Source organism: Schistocerca americana, chromosome 7 (assembly GCF_021461395.2).
Source record: "Schistocerca americana isolate TAMUIC-IGC-003095 chromosome 7, iqSchAmer2.1, whole genome shotgun sequence".
Taxonomy (NCBI): Eukaryota; Metazoa; Arthropoda; class Insecta; order Orthoptera; family Acrididae; genus Schistocerca; species Schistocerca americana.
The window spans coordinates 44,717,388-44,733,572 of record NC_060125.1 but is presented as its reverse complement, the minus strand read 5'-3'; the positions used below and the strand labels follow the sequence as shown (position 1 = coordinate 44,733,572).

At 50.0% G+C, this 16,185-nt stretch overlaps 7 non-coding genes across 7 annotated transcripts; all 7 read right to left on the bottom strand.

Annotated features, from left to right (window-relative positions):
• Positions 1 to 484: 484 nt before the first annotated feature.
• Trnal-uaa lies at positions 485 to 568 on the bottom strand. The gene has a single exon. It is a non-coding gene; the product is annotated as a tRNA-Leu (tRNA).
• Positions 569 to 2,356: 1,788 nt separating this feature from the next.
• On the bottom strand, positions 2,357 to 2,440 carry Trnal-uaa. Its single transcript has one exon. It is a non-coding gene; the product is annotated as a tRNA-Leu (tRNA).
• A 1,788-nt stretch (positions 2,441 to 4,228) lies between these two features.
• On the bottom strand, positions 4,229 to 4,312 carry Trnal-uaa. The gene has a single exon. It is a non-coding gene; the product is annotated as a tRNA-Leu (tRNA).
• Positions 4,313 to 6,100: 1,788 nt separating this feature from the next.
• On the bottom strand, positions 6,101 to 6,184 carry Trnal-uaa. The gene has a single exon. It is a non-coding gene; the product is annotated as a tRNA-Leu (tRNA).
• A 5,532-nt stretch (positions 6,185 to 11,716) lies between these two features.
• On the bottom strand, positions 11,717 to 11,800 carry Trnal-uaa. Its single transcript has one exon. It is a non-coding gene; the product is annotated as a tRNA-Leu (tRNA).
• A 1,788-nt stretch (positions 11,801 to 13,588) lies between these two features.
• Positions 13,589 to 13,672, bottom strand: Trnal-uaa. The gene has a single exon. It is a non-coding gene; the product is annotated as a tRNA-Leu (tRNA).
• Positions 13,673 to 15,460: 1,788 nt separating this feature from the next.
• Trnal-uaa lies at positions 15,461 to 15,544 on the bottom strand. The gene has a single exon. It is a non-coding gene; the product is annotated as a tRNA-Leu (tRNA).
• Positions 15,545 to 16,185: the final 641 nt, after the last annotated feature.

Below are 16,185 nucleotides of genomic sequence, written 5' to 3'. Positions count from 1 at the left end.
GCGGACATCCTAGTCCTTGTACAGATCACTTGGGATTTGCCTGGCAGTCTCTCGCGCTGCCTTTTAGGGAAGCAATATGGAATAGCCCTTGGTGGGATCTAACCCATAGCCTTCCCGTTGTTAGCATGACACACTAACTTAGTGAGCTTACTGCCCACGCAATACGGCCGCTTCAGAACTCCAGCACCTGAGCCACCGTTTCATCTATCTTTATTAAGGCCTTTCGATTCATTTAAACACGTATGCGTTGCTGTTGAGGTTTTCTCGCTGTCGCTTGGAACCCAGGGCCACAGCACAACAACAACGGAGACGTCCGTGAGAAGAGCTACACCTCGACGCAGGAAAAGTATGTTCCGCTATTTCTTTTCGACCGCTCGGGCTGTCACTGTCGTCTCTAGTTAAATCTGCATGGCGTGTTTCTGCATAATTTACTTGTTCTGAAAGATCAAGGGAGTATGTTAGTTTCAGAATGTTTAAAATGCATTGTCAGATGTGTGGTTCGCACCCACGCTCCCTTACGGGAACCAGAGCTTAAATCTGGCGCCTTAGACCGCTCGGCCAATCTGACGTGCGAGGAAAGAGCTCCAGAGACTTCAATCTCTAGCAATATCTCAAAGAACCTCGCTGCGAAACCTGTTTCTTTTTTCGGTAGGATGGAATTATGTCAGTTTTAGAAAATTTAAGACGCAATGTCAGACGTGGCGTAGGAAATGCACCCTCCCTTTCGGGAACCAATGTGGCGCGTTGGACCGCATTCTTCCGTCGTTTCCAGTTTGAACTGTAACTAGCAAAACTGTATTTAGTAATAGGAACATTTTCACAATGATGCAAAGAAAACTAGATATTAGCCAACGGCAAATAAGGCCGTTTCCTAGCAACAGCCACGCTGTGCATTACGCACTCGTGGGAAGCCAATGAAATACTTCCCGTGAGGCTCAAACTGTCGTCCTTCACTTTACAATACTTAGGCACTGCCCCGGTGGTACCGACGCGTACATACTGAAACGTCTTTGGATCGTCAGTGAGTACTTCATATTAGAAATTTCGTGTTCGCCCTGATGTGCATTAAAGGGCAGATTCTTCAGTAAAAGTTAGTTCTGCGCTCAGTTTCAGTATATGGCCCTAGCAGCACCAGGAAAACGGGTTCAGATGTGCTCGCCTTCCACTCGGCGTTGAGCGCCTACAGCGAGATTGCCTTCGGCCTCTGGCGCCAGGAGGGAAGGCGACACATCACGGCGCAAGCAGCGCGTAGCAGAAGGCGGTGGTGGTGTGTCGGTCAGCATGATTGCTTCCCAAGTAGCTGACCCGGGTTCGAAACCCGGACACCGCACGGAAGTTGTCTTCTTTACTCAGGAGAGTGTTTCCAACGCTCGCGATCGTCGAATTTCCGAACTGTCGTGTTACGAATGGTTTTCCTTCGCCACTCGTCCCGCTCCGCCTAGGCTAGTACGGATTGCAATTCACAGCATCGTGTGTCCCCATGTGTCGACTTGTCTCGACTTTGCTCGGCTGACGCGAAAGCTGACGCTTGCAAATGGGCGTATATGTAGAGGACAGGCGCTAGAAACGACTGGGAGAGACCAACTCGACAAACGCACAACGGACCCTTTCATTTGACTGTGGCCGCAGGTTCGCGAATTTGCGTCCCGAGAGGCAAGAGAGGGGTCAGCGTGCTGGACCGTATCATTACCTCGCAGCAACACCGAAAACTAAGGGAAAAGGCAAAATTAAAGAATCCAACAGCACGCAGACTTCTTAGTTAGCCACCGAGCCGTGTACTAAGCACGTAAAAACGCTGCTTAACTTCGGTGATCGGACGAGAACCCGTGTCGTCAGCGTGGCACACAAGTCGGCGAGAACGTTTCCAGACGTGCGGACATCCTAGTCCTTGTACAGATCACTTGGGATTTGCCTGGCAGTCTCTCGCGCTGCCTTTTAGGGAAGCAATATGGAATAGCCCTTGGTGGGATCTAACCCATAGCCTTCCCGTTGTTAGCATGACACACTAACTTAGTGAGCTTACTGCCCACGCAATACGGCCGCTTCAGAACTCCAGCACCTGAGCCACCGTTTCATCTATCTTTATTAAGGCCTTTCGATTCATTTAAACACGTATGCGTTGCTGTTGAGGTTTTCTCGCTGTCGCTTGGAACCCAGGGCCACAGCACAACAACAACGGAGACGTCCGTGAGAAGAGCTACACCTCGACGCAGGAAAAGTATGTTCCGCTATTTCTTTTCGACCGCTCGGGCTGTCACTGTCGTCTCTAGTTAAATCTGCATGGCGTGTTTCTGCATAATTTACTTGTTCTGAAAGATCAAGGGAGTATGTTAGTTTCAGAATGTTTAAAATGCATTGTCAAATGTGTGGTTCGCACCCACGCTCCCTTACGGGAACCAGAGCTTAAATCTGGCGCCTTAGACCGCTCGGCCAATCTGACGTGCGAGGAAAGAGCTCCAGAGACTTCAATCTCTAGCAATATCTCAAAGAACCTCGCTGCGAAACCTGTTTCTTTTTTCGGTAGGATGGAATTATGTCAGTTTTAGAAAATTTAAGACGCAATGTCAGACGTGGCGTAGGAAATGCACCCTCCCTTTCGGGAACCAATGTGGCGCGTTGGACCGCATTCTTCCGTCGTTTCCAGTTTGAACTGTAACTAGCAAAACTGTATTTAGTAATAGGAACATTTTCACAATGATGCAAAGAAAACTAGATATTAGCCAACGGCAAATAAGGCCGTTTCCTAGCAACAGCCACGCTGTGCATTACGCACTCGTGGGAAGCCAATGAAATACTTCCCGTGAGGCTCAAACTGTCGTCCTTCACTTTACAATACTTAGGCACTGCCCCGGTGGTACCGACGCGTACATACTGAAACGTCTTTGGATCGTCAGTGAGTACTTCATATTAGAAATTTCGTGTTCGCCCTGATGTGCATTAAAGGGCAGATTCTTCAGTAAAAGTTAGTTCTGCGCTCAGTTTCAGTATATGGCCCTAGCAGCACCAGGAAAACGGGTTCAGATGTGCTCGCCTTCCACTCGGCGTTGAGCGCCTACAGCGAGATTGCCTTCGGCCTCTGGCGCCAGGAGGGAAGGCGACACATCACGGCGCAAGCAGCGCGTAGCAGAAGGCGGTGGTGGTGTGTCGGTCAGCATGATTGCTTCCCAAGTAGCTGACCCGGGTTCGAAACCCGGACACCGCACGGAAGTTGTCTTCTTTACTCAGGAGAGTGTTTCCAACGCTCGCGATCGTCGAATTTCCGAACTGTCGTGTTACGAATTGTTTTCCTTCGCCACTCGTCCCGCTCCGCCTAGGCTAGTACGGATTGCAATTCACAGCATCGTGTGTCCCCATGTGTCGACTTGTCTCGACTTTGCTCGGCTGACGCGAAAGCTGACGCTTGCAAATGGGCGTATATGTAGAGGACAGGCGCTAGAAACGACTGGGAGAGACCAACTCGACAAACGCACAACGGACCCTTTCATTTGACTGTGGCCGCAGGTTCCCGAATTTGCGTCCCGAGAGGCAAGAGAGGGGTCAGCGTGCTGTACCGTATCATTACCTCGCAGCAACACCGAAAACTAAGGGAAAAGGCAAAATTAAAGAATCCAACAGCACGCAGACTTCTTAGTTAGCCACCGAGCCGTGTACTAAGCACGTAAAAACGCTGCTTAACTTCGGTGATCGGACGAGAACCCGTGTCGTCAGCGTGGCACACAAGTCGGCGAGAACGTTTCCAGACGTGCGGACATCCTAGTCCTTGTACAGATCACTTGGGATTTGCCTGGCAGTCTCTCGCGCTGCCTTTTAGGGAAGCAATATGGAATAGCCCTTGGTGGGATCTAACCCATAGCCTTCCCGTTGTTAGCATGACACACTAACTTAGTGAGCTTACTGCCCACGCAATACGGCCGCTTCAGAACTCCAGCACCTGAGCCACCGTTTCATCTATCTTTATTAAGGCCTTTCGATTCATTTAAACACGTATGCGTTGCTGTTGAGGTTTTCTCGCTGTCGCTTGGAACCCAGGGCCACAGCACAACAACAACGGAGACGTCCGTGAGAAGAGCTACACCTCGACGCAGGAAAAGTATGTTCCGCTATTTCTTTTCGACCGCTCGGGCTGTCACTGTCGTCTCTAGTTAAATCTGCATGGCGTGTTTCTGCATAATTTACTTGTTCTGAAAGATCAAGGGAGTATGTTAGTTTCAGAATGTTTAAAATGCATTGTCAGATGTGTGGTTCGCACCCACGCTCCCTTACGGGAACCAGAGCTTAAATCTGGCGCCTTAGACCGCTCGGCCAATCTGACGTGCGAGGAAAGAGCTCCAGAGACTTCAATCTCTAGCAATATCTCAAAGAACCTCGCTGCGAAACCTGTTTCTTTTTTCGGTAGGATGGAATTATGTCAGTTTTAGAAAATTTAAGACGCAATGTCAGACGTGGCGTAGGAAATGCACCCTCCCTTTCGGGAACCAATGTGGCGCGTTGGACCGCATTCTTCCGTCGTTTCCAGTTTGAACTGTAACTAGCAAAACTGTATTTAGTAATAGGAACATTTTCACAATGATGCAAAGAAAACTAGATATTAGCCAACGGCAAATAAGGCCGTTTCCTAGCAACAGCCACGCTGTGCATTACGCACTCGTGGGAAGCCAATGAAATACTTCCCGTGAGGCTCAAACTGTCGTCCTTCACTTTACAATACTTAGGCACTGCCCCGGTGGTACCGACGCGTACATACTGAAACGTCTTTGGATCGTCAGTGAGTACTTCATATTAGAAATTTCGTGTTCGCCCTGATGTGCATTAAAGGGCAGATTCTTCAGTAAAAGTTAGTTCTGCGCTCAGTTTCAGTATATGGCCCTAGCAGCACCAGGAAAACGGGTTCAGATGTGCTCGCCTTCCACTCGGCGTTGAGCGCCTACAGCGAGATTGCCTTCGGCCTCTGGCGCCAGGAGGGAAGGCGACACATCACGGCGCAAGCAGCGCGTAGCAGAAGGCGGTGGTGGTGTGTCGGTCAGCATGATTGCTTCCCAAGTAGCTGACCCGGGTTCGAAACCCGGACACCGCACGGAAGTTGTCTTCTTTACTCAGGAGAGTGTTTCCAACGCTCGCGATCGTCGAATTTCCGAACTGTCGTGTTACGAATGGTTTTCCTTCGCCACTCGTCCCGCTCCGCCTAGGCTAGTACGGATTGCAATTCACAGCATCGTGTGTCCCCATGTGTCGACTTGTCTCGACTTTGCTCGGCTGACGCGAAAGCTGACGCTTGCAAATGGGCGTATATGTAGAGGACAGGCGCTAGAAACGACTGGGAGAGACCAACTCGACAAACGCACAACGGACCCTTTCATTTGACTGTGGCCGCAGGTTCGCGAATTTGCGTCCCGAGAGGCAAGAGAGGGGTCAGCGTGCTGGACCGTATCATTACCTCGCAGCAACACCGAAAACTAAGGGAAAAGGCAAAATTAAAGAATCCAACAGCACGCAGACTTCTTAGTTAGCCACCGAGCCGTGTACTAAGCACGTAAAAACGCTGCTTAACTTCGGTGATCGGACGAGAACCCGTGTCGTCAGCGTGGCACACAAGTCGGCGAGAACGTTTCCAGACGTGCGGACATCCTAGTCCTTGTACAGATCACTTGGGATTTGCCTGGCAGTCTCTCGCGCTGCCTTTTAGGGAAGCAATATGGAATAGCCCTTGGTGGGATCTAACCCATAGCCTTCCCGTTGTTAGCATGACACACTAACTTAGTGAGCTTACTGCCCACGCAATACGGCCGCTTCAGAACTCCAGCACCTGAGCCACCGTTTCATCTATCTTTATTAAGGCCTTTCGATTCATTTAAACACGTATGCGTTGCTGTTGAGGTTTTCTCGCTGTCGCTTGGAACCCAGGGCCACAGCACAACAACAACGGAGACGTCCGTGAGAAGAGCTACACCTCGACGCAGGAAAAGTATGTTCCGCTATTTCTTTTCGACCGCTCGGGCTGTCACTGTCGTCTCTAGTTAAATCTGCATGGCGTGTTTCTGCATAATTTACTTGTTCTGAAAGATCAAGGGAGTATGTTAGTTTCAGAATGTTTAAAATGCATTGTCAGATGTGTGGTTCGCACCCACGCTCCCTTACGGGAACCAGAGCTTAAATCTGGCGCCTTAGACCGCTCGGCCAATCTGACGTGCGAGGAAAGAGCTCCAGAGACTTCAATCTCTAGCAATATCTCAAAGAACCTCGCTGCGAAACCTGTTTCTTTTTTCGGTAGGATGGAATTATGTCAGTTTTAGAAAATTTAAGACGCAATGTCAGACGTGGCGTAGGAAATGCACCCTCCCTTTCGGGAACCAATGTGGCGCGTTGGACAGCATTCTTCCGTCGTTTCCAGTTTGAACTGTAACTAGCAAAACTGTATTTAGTAATAGGAACATTTTCACAATGATGCAAAGAAAACTAGATATTAGCCAACGGCAAATAAGGCCGTTTCCTAGCAACAGCCACGCTGTGCATTACGCACTCGTGGGAAGCCAATGAAATACTTCCCGTGAGGCTCAAACTGTCGTCCTTCACTTTACAATACTTAGGCACTGCCCCGGTGGTACCGACGCGTACATACTGAAACGTCTTTGGATCGTCAGTGAGTACTTCATATTAGAAATTTCGTGTTCGCCCTGATGTGCATTAAAGGGCAGATTCTTCAGTAAAAGTTAGTTCTGCGCTCAGTTTCAGTATATGGCCCTAGCAGCACCAGGAAAACGGGTTCAGATGTGCTCGCCTTCCACTCGGCGTTGAGCGCCTACAGCGAGATTGCCTTCGGCCTCTGGCGCCAGGAGGGAAGGCGACACATCACGGCGCAAGCAGCGCGTAGCAGAAGGCGGTGGTGGTGTGTCGGTCAGCATGATTGCTTCCCAAGTAGCTGACCCGGGTTCGAAACCCGGACACCGCACGGAAGTTGTCTTCTTTACTCAGGAGAGTGTTTCCAACGCTCGCGATCGTCGAATTTCCGAACTGTCGTGTTACGAATGGTTTTCCTTCGCCACTCGTCCCGCTCCGCGTAGGCTAGTACGGATTGCAATTCACAGCATCGTGTGTCCCCATGTGTCGACTTGTCTCGACTTTGCTCGGCTGACGCGAAAGCTGACGCTTGCAAATGGGCGTATATGTAGAGGACAGGCGCTAGAAACGACTGGGAGAGACCAACTCGACAAACGCACAACGGACCCTTTCATTTGACTGTGGCCGCAGGTTCGCGAATTTGCGTCCCGAGAGGCAAGAGAGGGGTCAGCGTGCTGGACCGTATCATTACCTCGCAGCAACACCGAAAACTAAGGGAAAAGGCAAAATTAAAGAATCCAACAGCACGCAGACTTCTTAGTTAGCCACCGAGCCGTGTACTAAGCACGTAAAAACGCTGCTTAACTTCGGTGATCGGACGAGAACCCGTGTCGTCAGCGTGGCACACAAGTCGGCGAGAACGTTTCCAGACGTGCGGACATCCTAGTCCTTGTACAGATCACTTGGGATTTGCCTGGCAGTCTCTCGCGCTGCCTTTTAGGGAAGCAATATGGAATAGCCCTTGGTGGGATCTAACCCATAGCCTTCCCGTTGTTAGCATGACACACTAACTTAGTGAGCTTACTGCCCACGCAATACGGCCGCTTCAGAACTCCAGCACCTGAGCCACCGTTTCATCTATCTTTATTAAGGCCTTTCGATTCATTTAAACACGTATGCGTTGCTGTTGAGGTTTTCTCGCTGTCGCTTGGAACCCAGGGCCACAGCACAACAACAACGGAGACGTCCGTGAGAAGAGCTACACCTCGACGCAGGAAAAGTATGTTCCGCTATTTCTTTTCGACCGCTCGGGCTGTCACTGTCGTCTCTAGTTAAATCTGCATGGCGTGTTTCTGCATAATTTACTTGTTCTGAAAGATCAAGGGAGTATGTTAGTTTCAGAATGTTTAAAATGCATTGTCAGATGTGTGGTTCGCACCCACGCTCCCTTACGGGAACCAGAGCTTAAATCTGGCGCCTTAGACCGCTCGGCCAATCTTACGTGCGAGGAAAGAGCTCCAGAGACTTCAATCTCTAGCAATATCTCAAAGAACCTCGCTGCGAAACCTGTTTTTTTTTTCGGTAGGATGGAATTATGTCAGTTTTAGAAAATTTAAGACGCAATGTCAGACGTGGCGTAGGAAATGCACCCTCCCTTTCGGGAACCAATGTGGCGCGTTGGACCGCATTCTTCCGTCGTTTCCAGTTTGAACTGTAACTAGCAAAACTGTATTTAGTAATAGGAACATTTTCACAATGATGCAAAGAAAACTAGATATTAGCCAACGGCAAATAAGGCCGTTTCCTAGCAACAGCCACGCTGTGCATTACGCACTCGTGGGAAGCCAATGAAATACTTCCCGTGAGGCTCAAACTGTCGTCCTTCACTTTACAATACTTAGGCACTGCCCCGGTGGTACCGACGCGTACATACTGAAACGTCTTTGGATCGTCAGTGAGTACTTCATATTAGAAATTTCGTGTTCGCCCTGATGTGCATTAAAGGGCAGATTCTTCAGTAAAAGTTAGTTCTGCGCTCAGTTTCAGTATATGGCCCTAGCAGCACCAGGAAAACGGGTTCAGATGTGCTCGCCTTCCACTCGGCGTTGAGCGCCTACAGCGAGATTGCCTTCGGCCTCTGGCGCCAGGAGGGAAGGCGACACATCACGGCGCAAGCAGCGCGTAGCAGAAGGCGGTGGTGGTGTGTCGGTCAGCATGATTGCTTCCCAAGTAGCTGACCCGGGTTCGAAACCCGGACACCGCACGGAAGTTGTCTTCTTTACTCAGGAGAGTGTTTCCAACGCTCGCGATCGTCGAATTTCCGAACTGTCGTGTTACGAATGGTTTTCCTTCGCCACTCGTCCCGCTCCGCGTAGGCTAGTACGGATTGCAATTCACAGCATCGTGTGTCCCCATGTGTCGACTTGTCTCGACTTTGCTCGGCTGACGCGAAAGCTGACGCTTGCAAATGGGCGTATATGTAGAGGACAGGCGCTAGAAACGACTGGGAGAGACCAACTCGACAAACGCACAACGGACCCTTTCATTTGACTGTGGCCGCAGGTTCGCGAATTTGCGTCCCGAGAGGCAAGAGAGGGGTCAGCGTGCTGGACCGTATCATTACCTCGCAGCAACACCGAAAACTAAGGGAAAAGGCAAAATTAAAGAATCCAACAGCACGCAGACTTCTTAGTTAGCCACCGAGCCGTGTACTAAGCACGTAAAAACGCTGCTTAACTTCGGTGATCGGACGAGAACCCGTGTCGTCAGCGTGGCACACAAGTCGGCGAGAACGTTTCCAGACGTGCGGACATCCTAGTCCTTGTACAGATCACTTGGGATTTGCCTGGCAGTCTCTCGCGCTGCCTTTTAGGGAAGCAATATGGAATAGCCCTTGGTGGGATCTAACCCATAGCCTTCCCGTTGTTAGCATGACACACTAACTTAGTGAGCTTACTGCCCACGCAATACGGCCGCTTCAGAACTCCAGCACCTGAGCCACCGTTTCATCTATCTTTATTAAGGCCTTTCGATTCATTTAAACACGTATGCGTTGCTGTTGAGGTTTTCTCGCTGTCGCTTGGAACCCAGGGCCACAGCACAACAACAACGGAGACGTCCGTGAGAAGAGCTACACCTCGACGCAGGAAAAGTATGTTCCGCTATTTCTTTTCGACCGCTCGGGCTGTCACTGTCGTCTCTAGTTAAATCTGCATGGCGTGTTTCTGCATAATTTACTTGTTCTGAAAGATCAAGGGAGTATGTTAGTTTCAGAATGTTTAAAATGCATTGTCAGATGTGTGGTTCGCACCCACGCTCCCTTACGGGAACCAGAGCTTAAATCTGGCGCCTTAGACCGCTCGGCCAATCTTACGTGCGAGGAAAGAGCTCCAGAGACTTCAATCTCTAGCAATATCTCAAAGAACCTCGCTGCGAAACCTGTTTTTTTTTTCGGTAGGATGGAATTATGTCAGTTTTAGAAAATTTAAGACGCAATGTCAGACGTGGCGTAGGAAATGCACCCTCCCTTTCGGGAACCAATGTGGCGCGTTGGACCGCATTCTTCCGTCGTTTCCAGTTTGAACTGTAACTAGCAAAACTGTATTTAGTAATAGGAACATTTTCACAATGATGCAAAGAAAACTAGATATTAGCCAACGGCAAATAAGGCCGTTTCCTAGCAACAGCCACGCTGTGCATTACGCACTCGTGGGAAGCCAATGAAATACTTCCCGTGAGGCTCAAACTGTCGTCCTTCACTTTACAATACTTAGGCACTGCCCCGGTGGTACCGACGCGTACATACTGAAACGTCTTTGGATCGTCAGTGAGTACTTCATATTAGAAATTTCGTGTTCGCCCTGATGTGCATTAAAGGGCAGATTCTTCAGTAAAAGTTAGTTCTGCGCTCAGTTTCAGTATATGGCCCTAGCAGCACCAGGAAAACGGGTTCAGATGTGCTCGCCTTCCACTCGGCGTTGAGCGCCTACAGCGAGATTGCCTTCGGCCTCTGGCGCCAGGAGGGAAGGCGACACATCACGGCGCAAGCAGCGCGTAGCAGAAGGCGGTGGTGGTGTGTCGGTCAGCATGATTGCTTCCCAAGTAGCTGACCCGGGTTCGAAACCCGGACACCGCACGGAAGTTGTCTTCTTTACTCAGGAGAGTGTTTCCAACGCTCGCGATCGTCGAATTTCCGAACTGTCGTGTTACGAATGGTTTTCCTTCGCCACTCGTCCCGCTCCGCGTAGGCTAGTACGGATTGCAATTCACAGCATCGTGTGTCCCCATGTGTCGACTTGTCTCGACTTTGCTCGGCTGACGCGAAAGCTGACGCTTGCAAATGGGCGTATATGTAGAGGACAGGCGCTAGAAACGACTGGGAGAGACCAACTCGACAAACGCACAACGGACCCTTTCATTTGACTGTGGCCGCAGGTTCGCGAATTTGCGTCCCGAGAGGCAAGAGAGGGGTCAGCGTGCTGGACCGTATCATTACCTCGCAGCAACACCGAAAACTAAGGGAAAAGGCAAAATTAAAGAATCCAACAGCACGCAGACTTCTTAGTTAGCCACCGAGCCGTGTACTAAGCACGTAAAAACGCTGCTTAACTTCGGTGATCGGACGAGAACCCGTGTCGTCAGCGTGGCACACAAGTCGGCGAGAACGTTTCCAGACGTGCGGACATCCTAGTCCTTGTACAGATCACTTGGGATTTGCCTGGCAGTCTCTCGCGCTGCCTTTTAGGGAAGCAATATGGAATAGCCCTTGGTGGGATCTAACCCATAGCCTTCCCGTTGTTAGCATGACACACTAACTTAGTGAGCTTACTGCCCACGCAATACGGCCGCTTCAGAACTCCAGCACCTGAGCCACCGTTTCATCTATCTTTATTAAGGCCTTTCGATTCATTTAAACACGTATGCGTTGCTGTTGAGGTTTTCTCGCTGTCGCTTGGAACCCAGGGCCACAGCACAACAACAACGGAGACGTCCGTGAGAAGAGCTACACCTCGACGCAGGAAAAGTATGTTCCGCTATTTCTTTTCGACCGCTCGGGCTGTCACTGTCGTCTCTAGTTAAATCTGCATGGCGTGTTTCTGCATAATTTACTTGTTCTGAAAGATCAAGGGAGTATGTTAGTTTCAGAATGTTTAAAATGCATTGTCAGATGTGTGGTTCGCACCCACGCTCCCTTACGGGAACCAGAGCTTAAATCTGGCGCCTTAGACCGCTCGGCCAATCTGACGTGCGAGGAAAGAGCTCCAGAGACTTCAATCTCTAGCAATATCTCAAAGAACCTCGCTGCGAAACCTGTTTCTTTTTTCGGTAGGATGGAATTATGTCAGTTTTAGAAAATTTAAGACGCAATGTCAGACGTGGCGTAGGAAATGCACCCTCCCTTTCGGGAACCAATGTGGCGCGTTGGACCGCATTCTTCCGTCGTTTCCAGTTTGAACTGTAACTAGCAAAACTGTATTTAGTAATAGGAACATTTTCACAATGATGCAAAGAAAACTAGATATTAGCCAACGGCAAATAAGGCCGTTTCCTAGCAACAGCCACGCTGTGCATTACGCACTCGTGGGAAGCCAATGAAATACTTCCCGTGAGGCTCAAACTGTCGTCCTTCACTTTACAATACTTAGGCACTGCCCCGGTGGTACCGACGCGTACATACTGAAACGTCTTTGGATCGTCAGTGAGTACTTCATATTAGAAATTTCGTGTTCGCCCTGATGTGCATTAAAGGGCAGATTCTTCAGTAAAAGTTAGTTCTGCGCTCAGTTTCAGTATATGGCCCTAGCAGCACCAGGAAAACGGGTTCAGATGTGCTCGCCTTCCACTCGGCGTTGAGCGCCTACAGCGAGATTGCCTTCGGCCTCTGGCGCCAGGAGGGAAGGCGACACATCACGGCGCAAGCAGCGCGTAGCAGAAGGCGGTGGTGGTGTGTCGGTCAGCATGATTGCTTCCCAAGTAGCTGACCCGGGTTCGAAACCCGGACACCGCACGGAAGTTGTCTTCTTTACTCAGGAGAGTGTTTCCAACGCTCGCGATCGTCGAATTTCCGAACTGTCGTGTTACGAATGGTTTTCCTTCGCCACTCGTCCCGCTCCGCGTAGGCTAGTACGGATTGCAATTCACAGCATCGTGTGTCCCCATGTGTCGACTTGTCTCGACTTTGCTCGGCTGACGCGAAAGCTGACGCTTGCAAATGGGCGTATATGTAGAGGACAGGCGCTAGAAACGACTGGGAGAGACCAACTCGACAAACGCACAACGGACCCTTTCATTTGACTGTGGCCGCAGGTTCGCGAATTTGCGTCCCGAGAGGCAAGAGAGGGGTCAGCGTGCTGGACCGTATCATTACCTCGCAGCAACACCGAAAACTAAGGGAAAAGGCAAAATTAAAGAATCCAACAGCACGCAGACTTCTTAGTTAGCCACCGAGCCGTGTACTAAGCACGTAAAAACGCTGCTTAACTTCGGTGATCGGACGAGAACCCGTGTCGTCAGCGTGGCACACAAGTCGGCGAGAACGTTTCCAGACGTGCGGACATCCTAGTCCTTGTACAGATCACTTGGGATTTGCCTGGCAGTCTCTCGCGCTGCCTTTTAGGGAAGCAATATGGAATAGCCCTTGGTGGGATCTAACCCATAGCCTTCCCGTTGTTAGCATGACACACTAACTTAGTGAGCTTACTGCCCACGCAATACGGCCGCTTCAGAACTCCAGCACCTGAGCCACCGTTTCATCTATCTTTATTAAGGCCTTTCGATTCATTTAAACACGTATGCGTTGCTGTTGAGGTTTTCTCGCTGTCGCTTGGAACCCAGGGCCACAGCACAACAACAACGGAGACGTCCGTGAGAAGAGCTACACCTCGACGCAGGAAAAGTATGTTCCGCTATTTCTTTTCGACCGCTCGGGCTGTCACTGTCGTCTCTAGTTAAATCTGCATGGCGTGTTTCTGCATAATTTACTTGTTCTGAAAGATCAAGGGAGTATGTTAGTTTCAGAATGTTTAAAATGCATTGTCAGATGTGTGGTTCGCACCCACGCTCCCTTACGGGAACCAGAGCTTAAATCTGGCGCCTTAGACCGCTCGGCCAATCTGACGTGCGAGGAAAGAGCTCCAGAGACTTCAATCTCTAGCAATATCTCAAAGAACCTCGCTGCGAAACCTGTTTCTTTTTTCGGTAGGATGGAATTATGTCAGTTTTAGAAAATTTAAGACGCAATGTCAGACGTGGCGTAGGAAATGCACCCTCCCTTTCGGGAACCAATGTGGCGCGTTGGACCGCATTCTTCCGTCGTTTCCAGTTTGAACTGTAACTAGCAAAACTGTATTTAGTAATAGGAACATTTTCACAATGATGCAAAGAAAACTAGATATTAGCCAACGGCAAATAAGGCCGTTTCCTAGCAACAGCCACGCTGTGCATTACGCACTCGTGGGAAGCCAATGAAATACTTCCCGTGAGGCTCAAACTGTCGTCCTTCACTTTACAATACTTAGGCACTGCCCCGGTGGTACCGACGCGTACATACTGAAACGTCTTTGGATCGTCAGTGAGTACTTCATATTAGAAATTTCGTGTTCGCCCTGATGTGCATTAAAGGGCAGATTCTTCAGTAAAAGTTAGTTCTGCGCTCAGTTTCAGTATATGGCCCTAGCAGCACCAGGAAAACGGGTTCAGATGTGCTCGCCTTCCACTCGGCGTTGAGCGCCTACAGCGAGATTGCCTTCGGCCTCTGGCGCCAGGAGGGAAGGCGACACATCACGGCGCAAGCAGCGCGTAGCAGAAGGCGGTGGTGGTGTGTCGGTCAGCATGATTGCTTCCCAAGTAGCTGACCCGGGTTCGAAACCCGGACACCGCACGGAAGTTGTCTTCTTTACTCAGGAGAGTGTTTCCAACGCTCGCGATCGTCGAATTTCCGAACTGTCGTGTTACGAATGGTTTTCCTTCGCCACTCGTCCCGCTCCGCGTAGGCTAGTACGGATTGCAATTCACAGCATCGTGTGTCCCCATGTGTCGACTTGTCTCGACTTTGCTCGGCTGACGCGAAAGCTGACGCTTGCAAATGGGCGTATATGTAGAGGACAGGCGCTAGAAACGACTGGGAGAGACCAACTCGACAAACGCACAACGGACCCTTTCATTTGACTGTGGCCGCAGGTTCGCGAATTTGCGTCCCGAGAGGCAAGAGAGGGGTCAGCGTGCTGGACCGTATCATTACCTCGCAGCAACACCGAAAACTAAGGGAAAAGGCAAAATTAAAGAATCCAACAGCACGCAGACTTCTTAGTTAGCCACCGAGCCGTGTACTAAGCACGTAAAAACGCTGCTTAACTTCGGTGATCGGACGAGAACCCGTGTCGTCAGCGTGGCACACAAGTCGGCGAGAACGTTTCCAGACGTGCGGACATCCTAGTCCTTGTACAGATCACTTGGGATTTGCCTGGCAGTCTCTCGCGCTGCCTTTTAGGGAAGCAATATGGAATAGCCCTTGGTGGGATCTAACCCATAGCCTTCCCGTTGTTAGCATGACACACTAACTTAGTGAGCTTACTGCCCACGCAATACGGCCGCTTCAGAACTCCAGCACCTGAGCCACCGTTTCATCTATCTTTATTAAGGCCTTTCGATTCATTTAAACACGTATGCGTTGCTGTTGAGGTTTTCTCGCTGTCGCTTGGAACCCAGGGCCACAGCACAACAACAACGGAGACGTCCGTGAGAAGAGCTACACCTCGACGCAGGAAAAGTATGTTCCGCTATTTCTTTTCGACCGCTCGGGCTGTCACTGTCGTCTCTAGTTAAATCTGCATGGCGTGTTTCTGCATAATTTACTTGTTCTGAAAGATCAAGGGAGTATGTTAGTTTCAGAATGTTTAAAATGCATTGTCAGATGTGTGGTTCGCACCCACGCTCCCTTACGGGAACCAGAGCTTAAATCTGGCGCCTTAGACCGCTCGGCCAATCTGACGTGCGAGGAAAGAGCTCCAGAGACTTCAATCTCTAGCAATATCTCAAAGAACCTCGCTGCGAAACCTGTTTCTTTTTTCGGTAGGATGGAATTATGTCAGTTTTAGAAAATTTAAGACGCAATGTCAGACGTGGCGTAGGAAATGCACCCTCCCTTTCGGGAACCAATGTGGCGCGTTGGACCGCATTCTTCCGTCGTTTCCAGTTTGAACTGTAACTAGCAAAACTGTATTTAGTAATAGGAACATTTTCACAATGATGCAAAGAAAACTAGATATTAGCCAACGGCAAATAAGGCCGTTTCCTAGCAACAGCCACGCTGTGCATTACGCACTCGTGGGAAGCCAATGAAATACTTCCCGTGAGGCTCAAACTGTCGTCCTTCACTTTACAATACTTAGGCACTGCCCCGGTGGTACCGACGCGTACATACTGAAACGTCTTTGGATCGTCAGTGAGTACTTCATATTAGAAATTTCGTGTTCGCCCTGATGTGCATTAAAGGGCAGATTCTTCAGTAAAAGTTAGTTCTGCGCTCAGTTTCAGTATATGGCCCTAGCAGCACCAGGAAAACGGGTTCAGATGTGCTCGCCTTCCACTCGGCGTTGAGCGCCTACAGCGAGATTGCCTTCGGCCTCTGGC